Source organism: Brachyhypopomus gauderio, chromosome 18 (assembly GCF_052324685.1).
Source record: "Brachyhypopomus gauderio isolate BG-103 chromosome 18, BGAUD_0.2, whole genome shotgun sequence".
NCBI classification, from domain to species: Eukaryota; Metazoa; Chordata; class Actinopteri; order Gymnotiformes; family Hypopomidae; genus Brachyhypopomus; species Brachyhypopomus gauderio.
This window is the reverse complement of record NC_135228.1, coordinates 7,758,583-7,770,385: the sequence shown is the minus strand read 5'-3', so window position 1 is coordinate 7,770,385 and position 11,803 is coordinate 7,758,583. Positions and strand designations below refer to the sequence as shown.

Here is an 11,803-nt window from a genome sequence, read left to right as displayed (position 1 = left end):
TCCTGACTAAATCTGATTGGGTCTGAATTTACTAGTGTGTATGCTTGATTATTAGGATGCCTGGCATGTATGTGTGTTTGAGACAGGCTGGTACAACTGCATGCTATTGCTAAAGCCCTCAGTTACACAAGAGGATGTGGTTTTGATCAGTAAGCCTCACTAGTCTTCACGAGTCATAATGAACTCTTACCTTTCTGAACTCTTCCTGCCTTTCTGAACTCTTCCTACCTTTCTGAACTCTTCTTACCTTTCTGCTTTAAACCAAGCCTATCATACCTGATTAAACATTAGAAGTGCTTGGAATAGTAATGGAACTAGACACTTTGGGGCAGTAGGGCTGCTGGATCACGGTGGTAAGTAAACTAACTCTTTAGGGTGGTCGAACTCCTGAAGAAAATTGATCTCCTGGAGTAAGATGGGATTTGAACACCCTGCTACTTCTTAGGAAGCAATGACACACAAATAAGTTATTAGGAAATCCCACATTGTGATTTTCAGGTTTTTTAGATTATGTCTCTCACAGTGGACAGGCACCTAAGTTGAAAATTTCAAACCCGTCCATGATTTCTAAATGGGACAACTTGCAAAATGGCAGGATTTTCAAATACTTATTTTCCTCACTGTAGATCTCCCATTGCAGGGTGGTATCTAAACTCCTTGGGATGGTAGACTTTCTGGAGCGGGGTGGTATCTAAACTCCTTGGGATGGTAGACTTTCTGGAGCGGGGTGGTATCTAAACTCCTTGGGATGGTAGATCTGGAGCAGGGGAGGAACTAAGCATTATTTATGGACACTGCAACCAATCTCAGGGGCAAAAGGGGCAAAAATGGCATTTCACTGCAAACCAAGACTTTCTGGACAAGCTCAGTATAGTATGAAATACTTTTGAAAACAGCTCTGCAGGACTGTACTGTAGTCATGTCCACTGGAGCCCTGGTGTACTGTGGGAAACATCAGTAACTGAGGAATCTCAGTAAGCTTCAGCCTGCCTTAAGCACCCCAGCGCAGGAGGAAACAGGGAGCAGGAGACCAGGAAACTAGGTCAGAGCCTTCATAACAGTATTGGGGAGTGTGGGTTATCTTAACTGTTAGAGAGAACATTCACATTCATGGTACTTGCTCTGCTGCCTTATTGATCTTCATGTTGGGAAACTCACTGAGAGTGGCTTTTCTACCACATCATTAGGCTGGCTGCACAAATTAGCCTTTGGAGCTGGAGAGATGTTTATGGGTGCAGGGTTGGGGGTTTGGAGGTGGAGTTCCTGATCTGACTATATAGTGGAAGGTGGGGCCAAAGTTACTGATCTAGATGTAGGTTGGGGGTTTGCCTAGGGATTTTTTAAAATGAATTTATTAATATTGCTGCCAACAATGAGTAGAAAGTGCTGCACTGATTAATGAATGACTTATCATTTCATTTTCCACTGAATTCTCCACAGTCCTGGGAGAAGTGTTTGCCATTTTTGGATTGTCAAGACTGCAAATGAAAATGGAGAAGTTAATTTGACGCCATACAACTACTTCATGACGCAGTTCGAGCTCTGTGTCAGGCTGCAGCGAGCGACTCCTGCTCACATTTCGGCTCTGGACACTCGAGGTATCAAACTGCTCAGCCTAGTTAAAGGCAAAACAAATGACTCCCTGGGGGAGTGTTTTTTAGTCCTGCGCCGACAGTGAAACCCTGGCCTCTGTTACCTTTCTTGTTTAAGTGGTGTTTAATGGCTGGTTTTCAGGTCGCTGGTGGATTTGGTCTGCGTGAGCGTGGCGAATCCCTGGAGCGGAATGCATTAGCATTGGCTCGCTGGATCACGGGACAGAAGTTCGTGCTGCAGGGACTCGGGAGGCCTCGGTCTTCATGGCTTCTGCTTATGGACAAGGTCAGGTGACACATTCATGGCCATCCTGAAGACAGCTAGCACTGTTCTCTCCCACCTAATAGTTCAGTTTTATATGTTGGCTTTGATTAGCAAAGTAGTTATAATGTCCATTATTTCTGAACGCAGACATTGTGTTCTAGAGGAAGCAAATGTAACAGGAAGTAAACCCATGATAAATGAACACATGGTGGGTGTTCCATGCTGACATGCAGGGTTTCTTCTTATTTACCACCGTTCTTGACCTCCATCGTCCCAGTTTCTCTATACAAGCTCCATAGATCACCAGAAGTGTTTTGTCATTGAACACCTGAATTGAGGACCACCTGCAGTGATCGGTCATTTTAATGAATCAACTATGAACTAGCTGTACCAAAAAAATAAACAAAGAATAATTGATTCAGGTTGTGGAAATGAATTCAATTTAGGCAGTCCAAATGAGTTTGTTGAACCAAAATAATATCAAATAGCTATGAAATAAAGGTCCCACAGATACACGATCTAAACAAACAAACCACAACAACAGATAAATACTACTCATGGCCAAGTTTCCAAGCCTCTAAAAACGAAAAAAAGAATAAATCTTCAAAACTGTGGAGTTCTTAGAAAAAAGCCTCTAATGACTCGTGAATGATTAGCAGTATACTTTCACTCGCTGAACGATGTAGTCAGGATGGCTTTTAATGGTGACTAGAGATTGGCAAGACACACGGCATGTATCCTGTTATGGGCTGTAAGGGTCATGATCAAGTTTTACAGTAAAAGAGTGAGCCACAGTAAACTAAACCCAGGGCTGGAGACTCAGTTTTATTGCTACTGCGTTGTTAGAAAAGAGCCTTGGTGTTACAAAACAACAGTCGGAACAAGAGTTGTTACATCACATTATAAAAAAGTGCAACGTAGCAGAAAAGAAATCCATGAAGCTGACTGAGTTGAGAGTTTCTCTTAGTGCTTCATTCTCCAACTAGCTGAAGCTTAATTTAAAGAGGCAGCAGTGTTTCCAGCCAGTAACACAGCAAGGTTACACACTTCGTTGTGCCCAATCTAGATGGTATTCATGCATACACTAGTGTCCCAATGTCATGCAATGCTAGTACTATTATATTTGTTAAGTTATTGTGTGGTTATAGAGGTCAAATGTTATGGGGTTTAGAGCCACTATTGCATTAGGTTGCACAATAGCATTAGGATTTAGAGAAACTGTTTCAGTTTTATCATAATAGTAATTAGGGAAAATGAAATTATTGCTGTTATTTAAAACTGATACACGTCTTTACAATGCTGTTTTCTTGAACCATAACAATCTGATATTGCAGATTGTAAATATACAGGATATATTTAGCATATGTTAAGACCTCAACAGTCCCAATTAAAATATAAAAGTATCTTCCCATCAAGTTCTCACTCAAATGCAGATATGTGTAAATATATGACAGTTTACATTTAATTAACATATCAACATGTGATAAACATTACTCAGGTCCAACAGTATATACACACACACTCACACACACTCACACACTCACACACTCACACACTCACACACACACACACACACACACACACACACACACACACACACACACACAACACACACACGGTCGTATGTGGTGAGTTGAGATGCCAGAAATAATATATGGGGCTTATGAATGAATTCAGAAAAGATTTAATTATTATATTTTTTAATTTGAGAAATTTGTAACATGAATACTCTCATAAAAAAATTTAATTGGATTACAACTTTTTATCCTACTCACAACAGGAAAAACTTAATAATTATTTGTAAAGTTCATTTACACAAAGACATCAGGTTTAACTGAAGCCATATTCATCCTTAAGAACACTAGCATTAGAACTGTCTGTGGATTTAGAATTAAAATCGTTCTTTTTATCTCATTAACTCCCATCCTAATCTAATAGAATGGATGTAGCTGGACAGGCTTTTGAGTGGGCTGCTGGTTTATTGCTATATGAGGATCTCCTCATGTATATGTGTCAGATCAGGTTGAACAAAACTGCCTTCCCAGCAGCTGGGGAGTGAGTGGTCCCACGTGTGATTCAATGGGGAAGTGTGTGGTCCCACGTGTGATTCAATGGGGGAGTGTGTGGTCCCACGTGTGATTCAACAGGGGAGTGACTGGTGCCACGTGTGATTCAGCTGAGGAGTGCAAGTGGGCGTAGAACTGTATTGGACAAATTTATCATCCTACGGCTCTTTTTGAATGATAGCAAAAAGCATGTGTTGTTGTCATGGTAACATCCGGGCGTACTTCATTCTTCGAGTTACACTGGGGCAAATCACACTTTATTAGGCGAGTGAGATGATGGACAAAGTGATATTATGGACAAAGTGATATTTTTTGTATCATGTGAAGGTGAAAAAAGTGCCCAGTTGTGCCAGCATGTTACCATGGTGACCTCTGCTTTAAGTTTGATTGAAGAGTTTATAACTGTATACAGTGAATGCTGCCAACATGGACCACAGAGTCACAGCAAACAGATTTCAAATATGAACCAAATCTTCTCTCTCTCTTTCTCTTCTGTCTCACTCTATCACTATCTCTCTCTCACACACACACACACACACACACACACACACACACACACACACACACACACACACACACACACACATGCCCTTTACACAACCTTCATGACTGAAAGGTAGAGAAAATTATATATATATATATATATATATATATATATATATATATATATATATATATATATATATATATATATATATACACATACATATAGCATATATGTGTGTGTGTGTGTGTGTGTGTGTGTATGTGTGTGTGTGAGTGTACACGTGTGTATGTATGTGTGAGTGTATGTGTGTGTGTGTGTGTGAGCGTGTGCGTGTGTGAGTGTATGTGTGTGTGTGTGTGTGAGCATATGCATGTGTGAGTATATGTGTGTGTGAGCGTATGCGTGTGTGAGTGTATCTGTGTCAAATATATTCAATCAAATATATTTGTATAGCGCTTTTCACAACATATGTTATGTGTGCGTGTGTGTGTGTGAGTTTATGCATGTGTGAGTGTATGTGTGAGCGTATGCGTGTGTGAGTGTGTGTGAGCGTATGTATATGTGAGTGTATATGTGTGTGTGTGTGTGTGTGTGTATGTGTGCGTGTGTGTGAGCATATGCGTGTGTTAGTGTGTGTATGTGTGTGTGTGTGTGCATGTGTGTGTGAGTGTCTGTGTGTGAGTGTATGTGTGTGTGAGTGTGTGTGTGTGTGTGTGTGTGTGTGTGTGTGTGTGTGTGAGTGTGAGTGTGTGTATGTGTGTGTGAGTGTCTGTGTGTGAGTGTATGTGTGTGTGCGTGTGTGTGTGAGTGTGTGTATGTGTGTGTGAGTGTATGTGTGTGTGAGTGTCTGTGTGTGTGAGTGTGTGTGTGTGTGTGTGTGTGTGTGTGTGTGTGTATGTGTGCGTGTGTGTGAGCGTATGCGTGTGTTAGTGTGTGTATGTGTGTGTGTGTGTGTGTGCATGTGTGTGTGAGTGTCTGTGTGTGAGTGTATGTGTGTGTGAGTGTGTGTGTGTGTGTGAGTGTGAGTGTGTGTATGTGTGTGTGAGTGTATGTGTGTGTGAGTGTGTGTGTGTGTGTGTGTGTGTGTGTGTGTGTGTGTGTGTGCGTGAGTGTGAGTGTGTGTATGTGTGTGTGAGTGTATGTGTGTGTGAGTGTATGCGTGTGCGTATGTGCCCGCGCATGTGTGTGTGTGTGTGTATATATATATATGCCTGCTGAAGTTATATAAGAAAGTGCAGGGTAAGCATGGGAAGGGATGCATACCAACCACTGAGATCTTATAGTCCTTGTTCTCATCCCTCGTCCTTCTCTCCAGTTTCACTTTGCTCTTATTTAGTTATATGCTCCATTTAATCCTCTTCCACTCTCAGAGTAATGTTCTCTCTCTCTCTCTCTCTCTTTTTCTCTTTCTCCCTCTCTCTCTCTCTATCTCTTTCAGATAAACAATGCTGTGGTCTCAGAAGTGCAATTATTAATGAATTATTCATTATTAATAATTAAATAGTACTGAGAATTTTGAGAGCATTTTCTTTGATAGGTGGCAAATCACACACACACACACACACACACACACACACACACACACACACACACACACACACACACACACACACACACACACACACACACACACACACACACAGATCCCCTGATATCACTGGGATGGGTATGGTGGCTCAAATCTATCTCTGTCTTCCCTTCTCTTCCTATCGATCACACTACGGCGGTGGTACCAAGGGCAGGACAGAACCAGCTCCTGATTGGTCAGTCAGCAGAGAGCAGATGGAACAACATTATGCCGTCTGTGATTGAATTGTCTAAGAAATTCAGAAAGACTTTTAACAGACATTGCACCCTCAGGTTCCCCAGGTGCAGCCCTATAAAGACACAAGCTCAGACACACTGAACAGCGTCCAACTCATTCCAGAGTGAGCAGCATTACAAACACTTCAGTGCAGTGAGAATCAGGCACTGGGGCCCTGCACATCCTTATACTGACCTTAGGTAGTCCTCTGCTATTCTGAAATGTTAAGTACCATTTATAAGTGGAGACAGGGTATCTGCGCTCAAAGTTTGCATTGAAATCCTGGTCCTGAGATTATTGATAGTTCCCCACAAATGCAGAAGGTCGAGATAAGGTTGAAAAAAGTCAAATATTCCTGTAGGTAAATGATCAGTACCTCTAACTGAGTCTATAAGGCTACTGAATAAGTTCTATATTTATTTATATATATGCACTACTCACAAAAAGTTAGAAACATTAGGCTTTTGGGTGAACTTTGAGGATGAACCTAAAATGCATGATAGACAACCTGCAAGGGTACCTGACCACACCACCAGGAACTGGCATCATCATCTTGCATAGGCCAGGGAGCAGGGACCAGTGTGCCTCAGTGATGTTCACTGATGAAACTTGATTCACACTGAGCAGAAATGATGGTTACCAACAATGTTGGAGACATCAAGGAGAGCGCTGTGCTTCAGTGGTAGTGGTGGTGTTACAGTGTGGGCAGGTGTGTCTAGTCAATACAGAACTGCCCTACACTTTGTCAGTGGTACAGTGACAAGCCCGTACTACTTGAATAACATCATTAGTCATCAGTCATTGTGCCTCTGCATGATCAACACAGACCTAATTTCATCAGCTTGATTGACAATACTCAAGCTCATTGAGGTCGTATTATTAGGGAATGGCTGCTGGAGACTGGGGTTCCTCCGATGGAGTAGCCTGCACTTCCTCCAGACCTGAATCACAAAGAAAACAGAGTTGCAGTGTAGAGACTCTGTACCCCAGAACCTCAGTGACCTTTTTTTGACTTTTTCCCAAATCCAAATATTCCTAATATTTTGGAATATTAGTAGTGTATATATAGAAGCCCTTTGTAGCCACATACTTACTTTCTTACTATTTATGAATTACCTTAATGAAATTTGTTTGTGAGTGCAACTTCTTCATGAAGCCTCAGAACACGATTCACTGTCAGTAAACAGTTGGTCGAAATGTCTGCCCCACCCGTGTAGTCAACGTCACCTACATGACGTCAGCTGGAGCTCGGTGCACACATCGCTAATGGCAGCGGACCGGTTCGTATTCACCCAGCGCAGGCACCGCACGGCCTAAACAGAAGCACGATTCTCACCGAGCAAGCGCAGATACTCGGGAGCAACAAGCTGTTGCCTGTGCAGTTCGTTGCCATGCTCAGCGTCAGCCGGAGAGATACCGTTGCGTTTAACGTAGTTCAGCCACATGCTGCTTCCTCATGCGGAAAAAGCAAGACAAGCAAGGCGTATCGCGTGCTTGGCATATTTTATAATAAACGATCACCAACAATCACACTTTTGGCTGCTGAAGCAAATGTAAAGTATGAATATGAGTTCCGGCTTTCTTTGGCACGACTGCATGTCTGTACTGAGAGGAAACCGCCACTATATTCACATGGACACAAGTCTTTTGAAGGATAGTGTACCAGCCTGAATGCAAATGTTAGGCAGGTCCTGGGTCAATTTACCATATCCACCATCGAAAACATCATAGCCTTGTCAATAACTGAGGTTCAGCTCAGCCAGCACCTCCCCAAGGCAGTGTGTGGAGCGTGTGTAGAGGGTGGAGTGCACTGCATTAAAGGATGATGGTGATCCTGGTTCCAGTGGGGACACAAGCTGCAGAAACCGCCGTGGAGCCCACACACCCATATAAAGTAGTGATCCTTTTATAAACACCAATAACAAAGAAGTAGATCTGCCGTCCCACTAACGTTTAGCACTGTATGTGATCCGTAGTGCAGCAGATCCGTAGTGTTCTTATTGTATTGTTTCTTCTGACCTTCTGAGGATTTACACAAGTTTAGAGAGGGCCAGTGTACTGAGTCCCTTTGGCAAATAAAGTCATTGTGATTCTGACCCAGTCAAAGAGGTCATGATTTAGTTAGACTGAATTGGATTGGGTATTAAGGAGTTGCAGAAAAGGAAACCCAACAAGAATACAAACAAGAATACCAAAGCAGTCCAAATATGATGTCAGATATTATGATATCACTGAAAATATGACACAGCACACACACTGCATATAATTTCTTTTGATGTTAGTTTGTATGCAGTATGATTCATTCACTCAACCACCACCTTGAACACTAACTCAAACACCACCTTGAACACTCACTCAATCACCACCTTGAACACCAACTCAAACACCACCTTGAACACCCACTCTAACACCACCTTGAACACCCACTCAAACACCACCTTGAACACTCACTGAAACACCACCTTGAACACCCACTCAAACACCACCTTGAACACCCACTCAAACACCACCTTGAACACTCACTCAAACACCACCTTGAACACCCACTCAAACACCACCTTGAACAACCACTCAAAGAAAACAGCAGCATGGAACCCTAGGTTCATCAGACCCTCCTAATACTGCATAGTTATTTCAGATCTTGCCAATTGTGCTTGGAAAATATGCTTAACTGCACAACTCGGTGGAAAGATTACACTCCACTCTACAAGATGTGGTTCTTAGGCAGCAAATAAAGGACATCCACAAAAGGATGTTGGGACATATTTTTAGGTGCTGTGGAGGTGGTGCAGCAGACTTTCTGGAGAGAAAGACCGATGCTGCCCTGTTCATCTCACAGCCTCTTGATAGCATCTCAGAAACAGACACAAGCAATAGACAATGTCTGTTACACTTATACTGGTGGACAATGTCTGTCTATTACAGTTATACTTGTGGACAATGTCTGTCTGTTACGATTATACTGGTGGACAATGTCTGTCTATTGCACTTATAGTGGTGGACAATATCTGTCTATTAAACTTATACTGGTGGATGATGTCTGTCTATTACACTCTATTACAATGCTTACAATATGATATTAATATGATTTAATATGCTTTAATAGGTTTTTCTCAACTCTGCAGACTTTTTCAGGACATCATAACTCATAGTAAACCTACTTGAAAACTAATAAAGGACCTGCTCATCATTTTTGCTGTCCCTTTATTTCTAATCTTCAATGTGAGCAGAATGTGGATCAGAAAACGGCCCCTTAAGCAACAAAGTGAATACTGTGCAGGACAGTGCAGGAACGGATTGCACTATGTGAAATGTGAATGCCATGTTCTCAGTGCAATATGCTGTGTCAAATGTACGTTTAAATGTAGCTTTAAATTTACATAATGTTGTCATGGTGGGTCAGCCCAGATGTCACCAGAGGGCGCGCACTCGCACGCACTCACGGTCACTCGCACCCACTCCCGTGAAGCACACTCCCTCTCGTACCAGACCACTCCCTAGATCACAATCCCAATACTGACACCTGTTTCTCATTTGCGGCCCACAGGTCGTGCAGTTCAGTGCTGCACATTGCCAAGCCTTCGCCTCGCAACACTGGATGTAGCTTACTACCGCCACAATGAAGCCTCCGTACCTGCTGTCTGCCTTCAATTCCAGCCTTGATTAGTCTTCATGCATTATTGTTGCCTATTGGCCTGAGAATTTATGTTTGTTGGACAATGGACAATAAAGCACTTGGTTTGCAGCCTCTGCCTTCTGTCGCCTCTATCCCAGCATCACAAATGTGAGTTGATTCTTCCGTACATGTATAAAGATTGATTGTTTTGTAAAATATAATAATATAAGTATTATTGTAAATATAATAATATAACTATAAAAATGGGCCAGACAAAGAGTGATCCAAATAACCCCTATGGAATTTTAAAATAACAGAACCCAGATACCCTTTCCCAGATGAGCATTACTGGGGCCTCACCCTGGAGCCAGGCCTGGGGGAGGGGCTCCTTGGCGAGTGTGACGCTGGAAACATGAAGCAACACAGACGCTTGCAGACTTCGAATAATTGAACACTTTAATACTTGAAAGGGAAATCCAAAGAGAGGTCGAGGGCAGTCCAGGTCCGTACACAATAAACAATCCAACCGAGCAGAGGTACCAGAGGGCAAATTCAAAAGGAGAAAAACGGGAAACGCTAATCAGGTCAAACCAGAGAATCAGAGAATAATATAACGCTTGGTATGCTTTCAGAGAATGTCGGCAATACTTCGCAACAATGTATACACAAGAGAGGTCTTATGTAGAACCTAGCTAATAAGCGACAGGTGTCTAAATCTCTGGGGAGGTGGATCTCCGCCTTCGTGGCATGCTGGGAAGTGGAGTTCCCAGAGTTGGAGGCCGTGACAGCGAGCGCCTGGTGGTTGGGTTTCTACCTATGGGGCCCGGCCGGGCACAACCCGAAGGGGACACATGGGTTCACTCTCCCATGGGCCCACCACCTGTGGGAGAGGTAGTACTAGGGGTTTGGTGCATTGTGGATTGGGCAGTGGCCAAAGGCGGGGGCCTTGGCGTACCGATCCCCGGTTACTGAAGCTGGCTCTTGGGACATGGAACATAACCTCTCTGGTTGGGAAGGAGCCTGAGCTGATGTGCGAGGATGAGAGATACTAACTAGATATAGTTGGGCTCACTTCAATGCACAGTTTGGGTTCTGGATCCAATACTCTCGAGAGAGGCTGGACTTTATTATTTTCTGGAGTTGCCCAGGGTGAAAGGTGGAGGGCAGGATTGGGCTTACTTATATCTTCCTGGCTCACTACCTGTGTGTTAGAGTTTTCCCCAGTAGACGAGGGTTGCTTCCCTGCACCTTCTGGTCAGGAAACAGGTTCTGACTGTGGTGCTTATGCACCAAATGGCAGTTTGGAGTACTCTGCCTTCTTGGAGTCCTTGAAGGGGATACTGGAAGGTGCCCCTTCTGGGGATTCCATTGTTCTGCTGGGGGACTTCAATGCACACATGGGCAATGACAGTAGGACCTGGAAGGCCGTGATTGGGAAGAATAGCCTCTTCGATCTGAACCCCGTGTGGTTTTCTGTTATTGGACTTCTGAGCTCGTCACACTCTGCCTATCACGAACACCATGTTTGACCACAGAGGTGTGCCATAAGTGCTCATGGCACCAGGACACCTTACGTCACAGTTCGATGACCAAATTTGTAATCGTGTTGTCGGACTTGCGACTGTGTGTCTTGGACACTTGGATAAAGAGAGTAGCTGAGCTGTCAACTGATCACCACCTAGTGGTGACTTGGATCAGATGGCAGGTGAGGATGCCAGACAGACCTGGCAGACCAAAACGTATCGTGAGTGTTTGCTGGGAACGTCTGGCAGAGGAACCTGTCAGAAAGATCTTTAATTCCCTTGCAGAGCTTTGAGTCAGAGTGGGCTTTGTTTTGTCAATGCGGCAGACCAGAGCTGTGGCTGCAGGGTTGTCTGTGCCTGTCGTGGCCGCAATCCCCAAACCCGGTGGTGGACGCTTTGGCCGCTTTGGCCGTCAAGGTGAAGAAAGACTCAAGAAAGAGTCCTATTGGG

At 43.5% G+C, this 11,803-nt stretch overlaps 1 long non-coding RNA gene across 1 annotated transcript; it reads left to right on the top strand.

Moving 5' to 3' along the window:
• The first annotated feature begins 205 nt into the window (after positions 1–205).
• On the top strand, positions 206–9,982 carry LOC143482462 (uncharacterized). The gene is made up of 4 exons (XR_013122231.1): positions 206–353; positions 1,441–1,598; positions 1,735–1,878; positions 9,762–9,982. It is a non-coding gene; the product is annotated as an uncharacterized LOC143482462 (long non-coding RNA).
• The last annotated feature ends 1,821 nt before the right edge of the window (positions 9,983–11,803 follow it).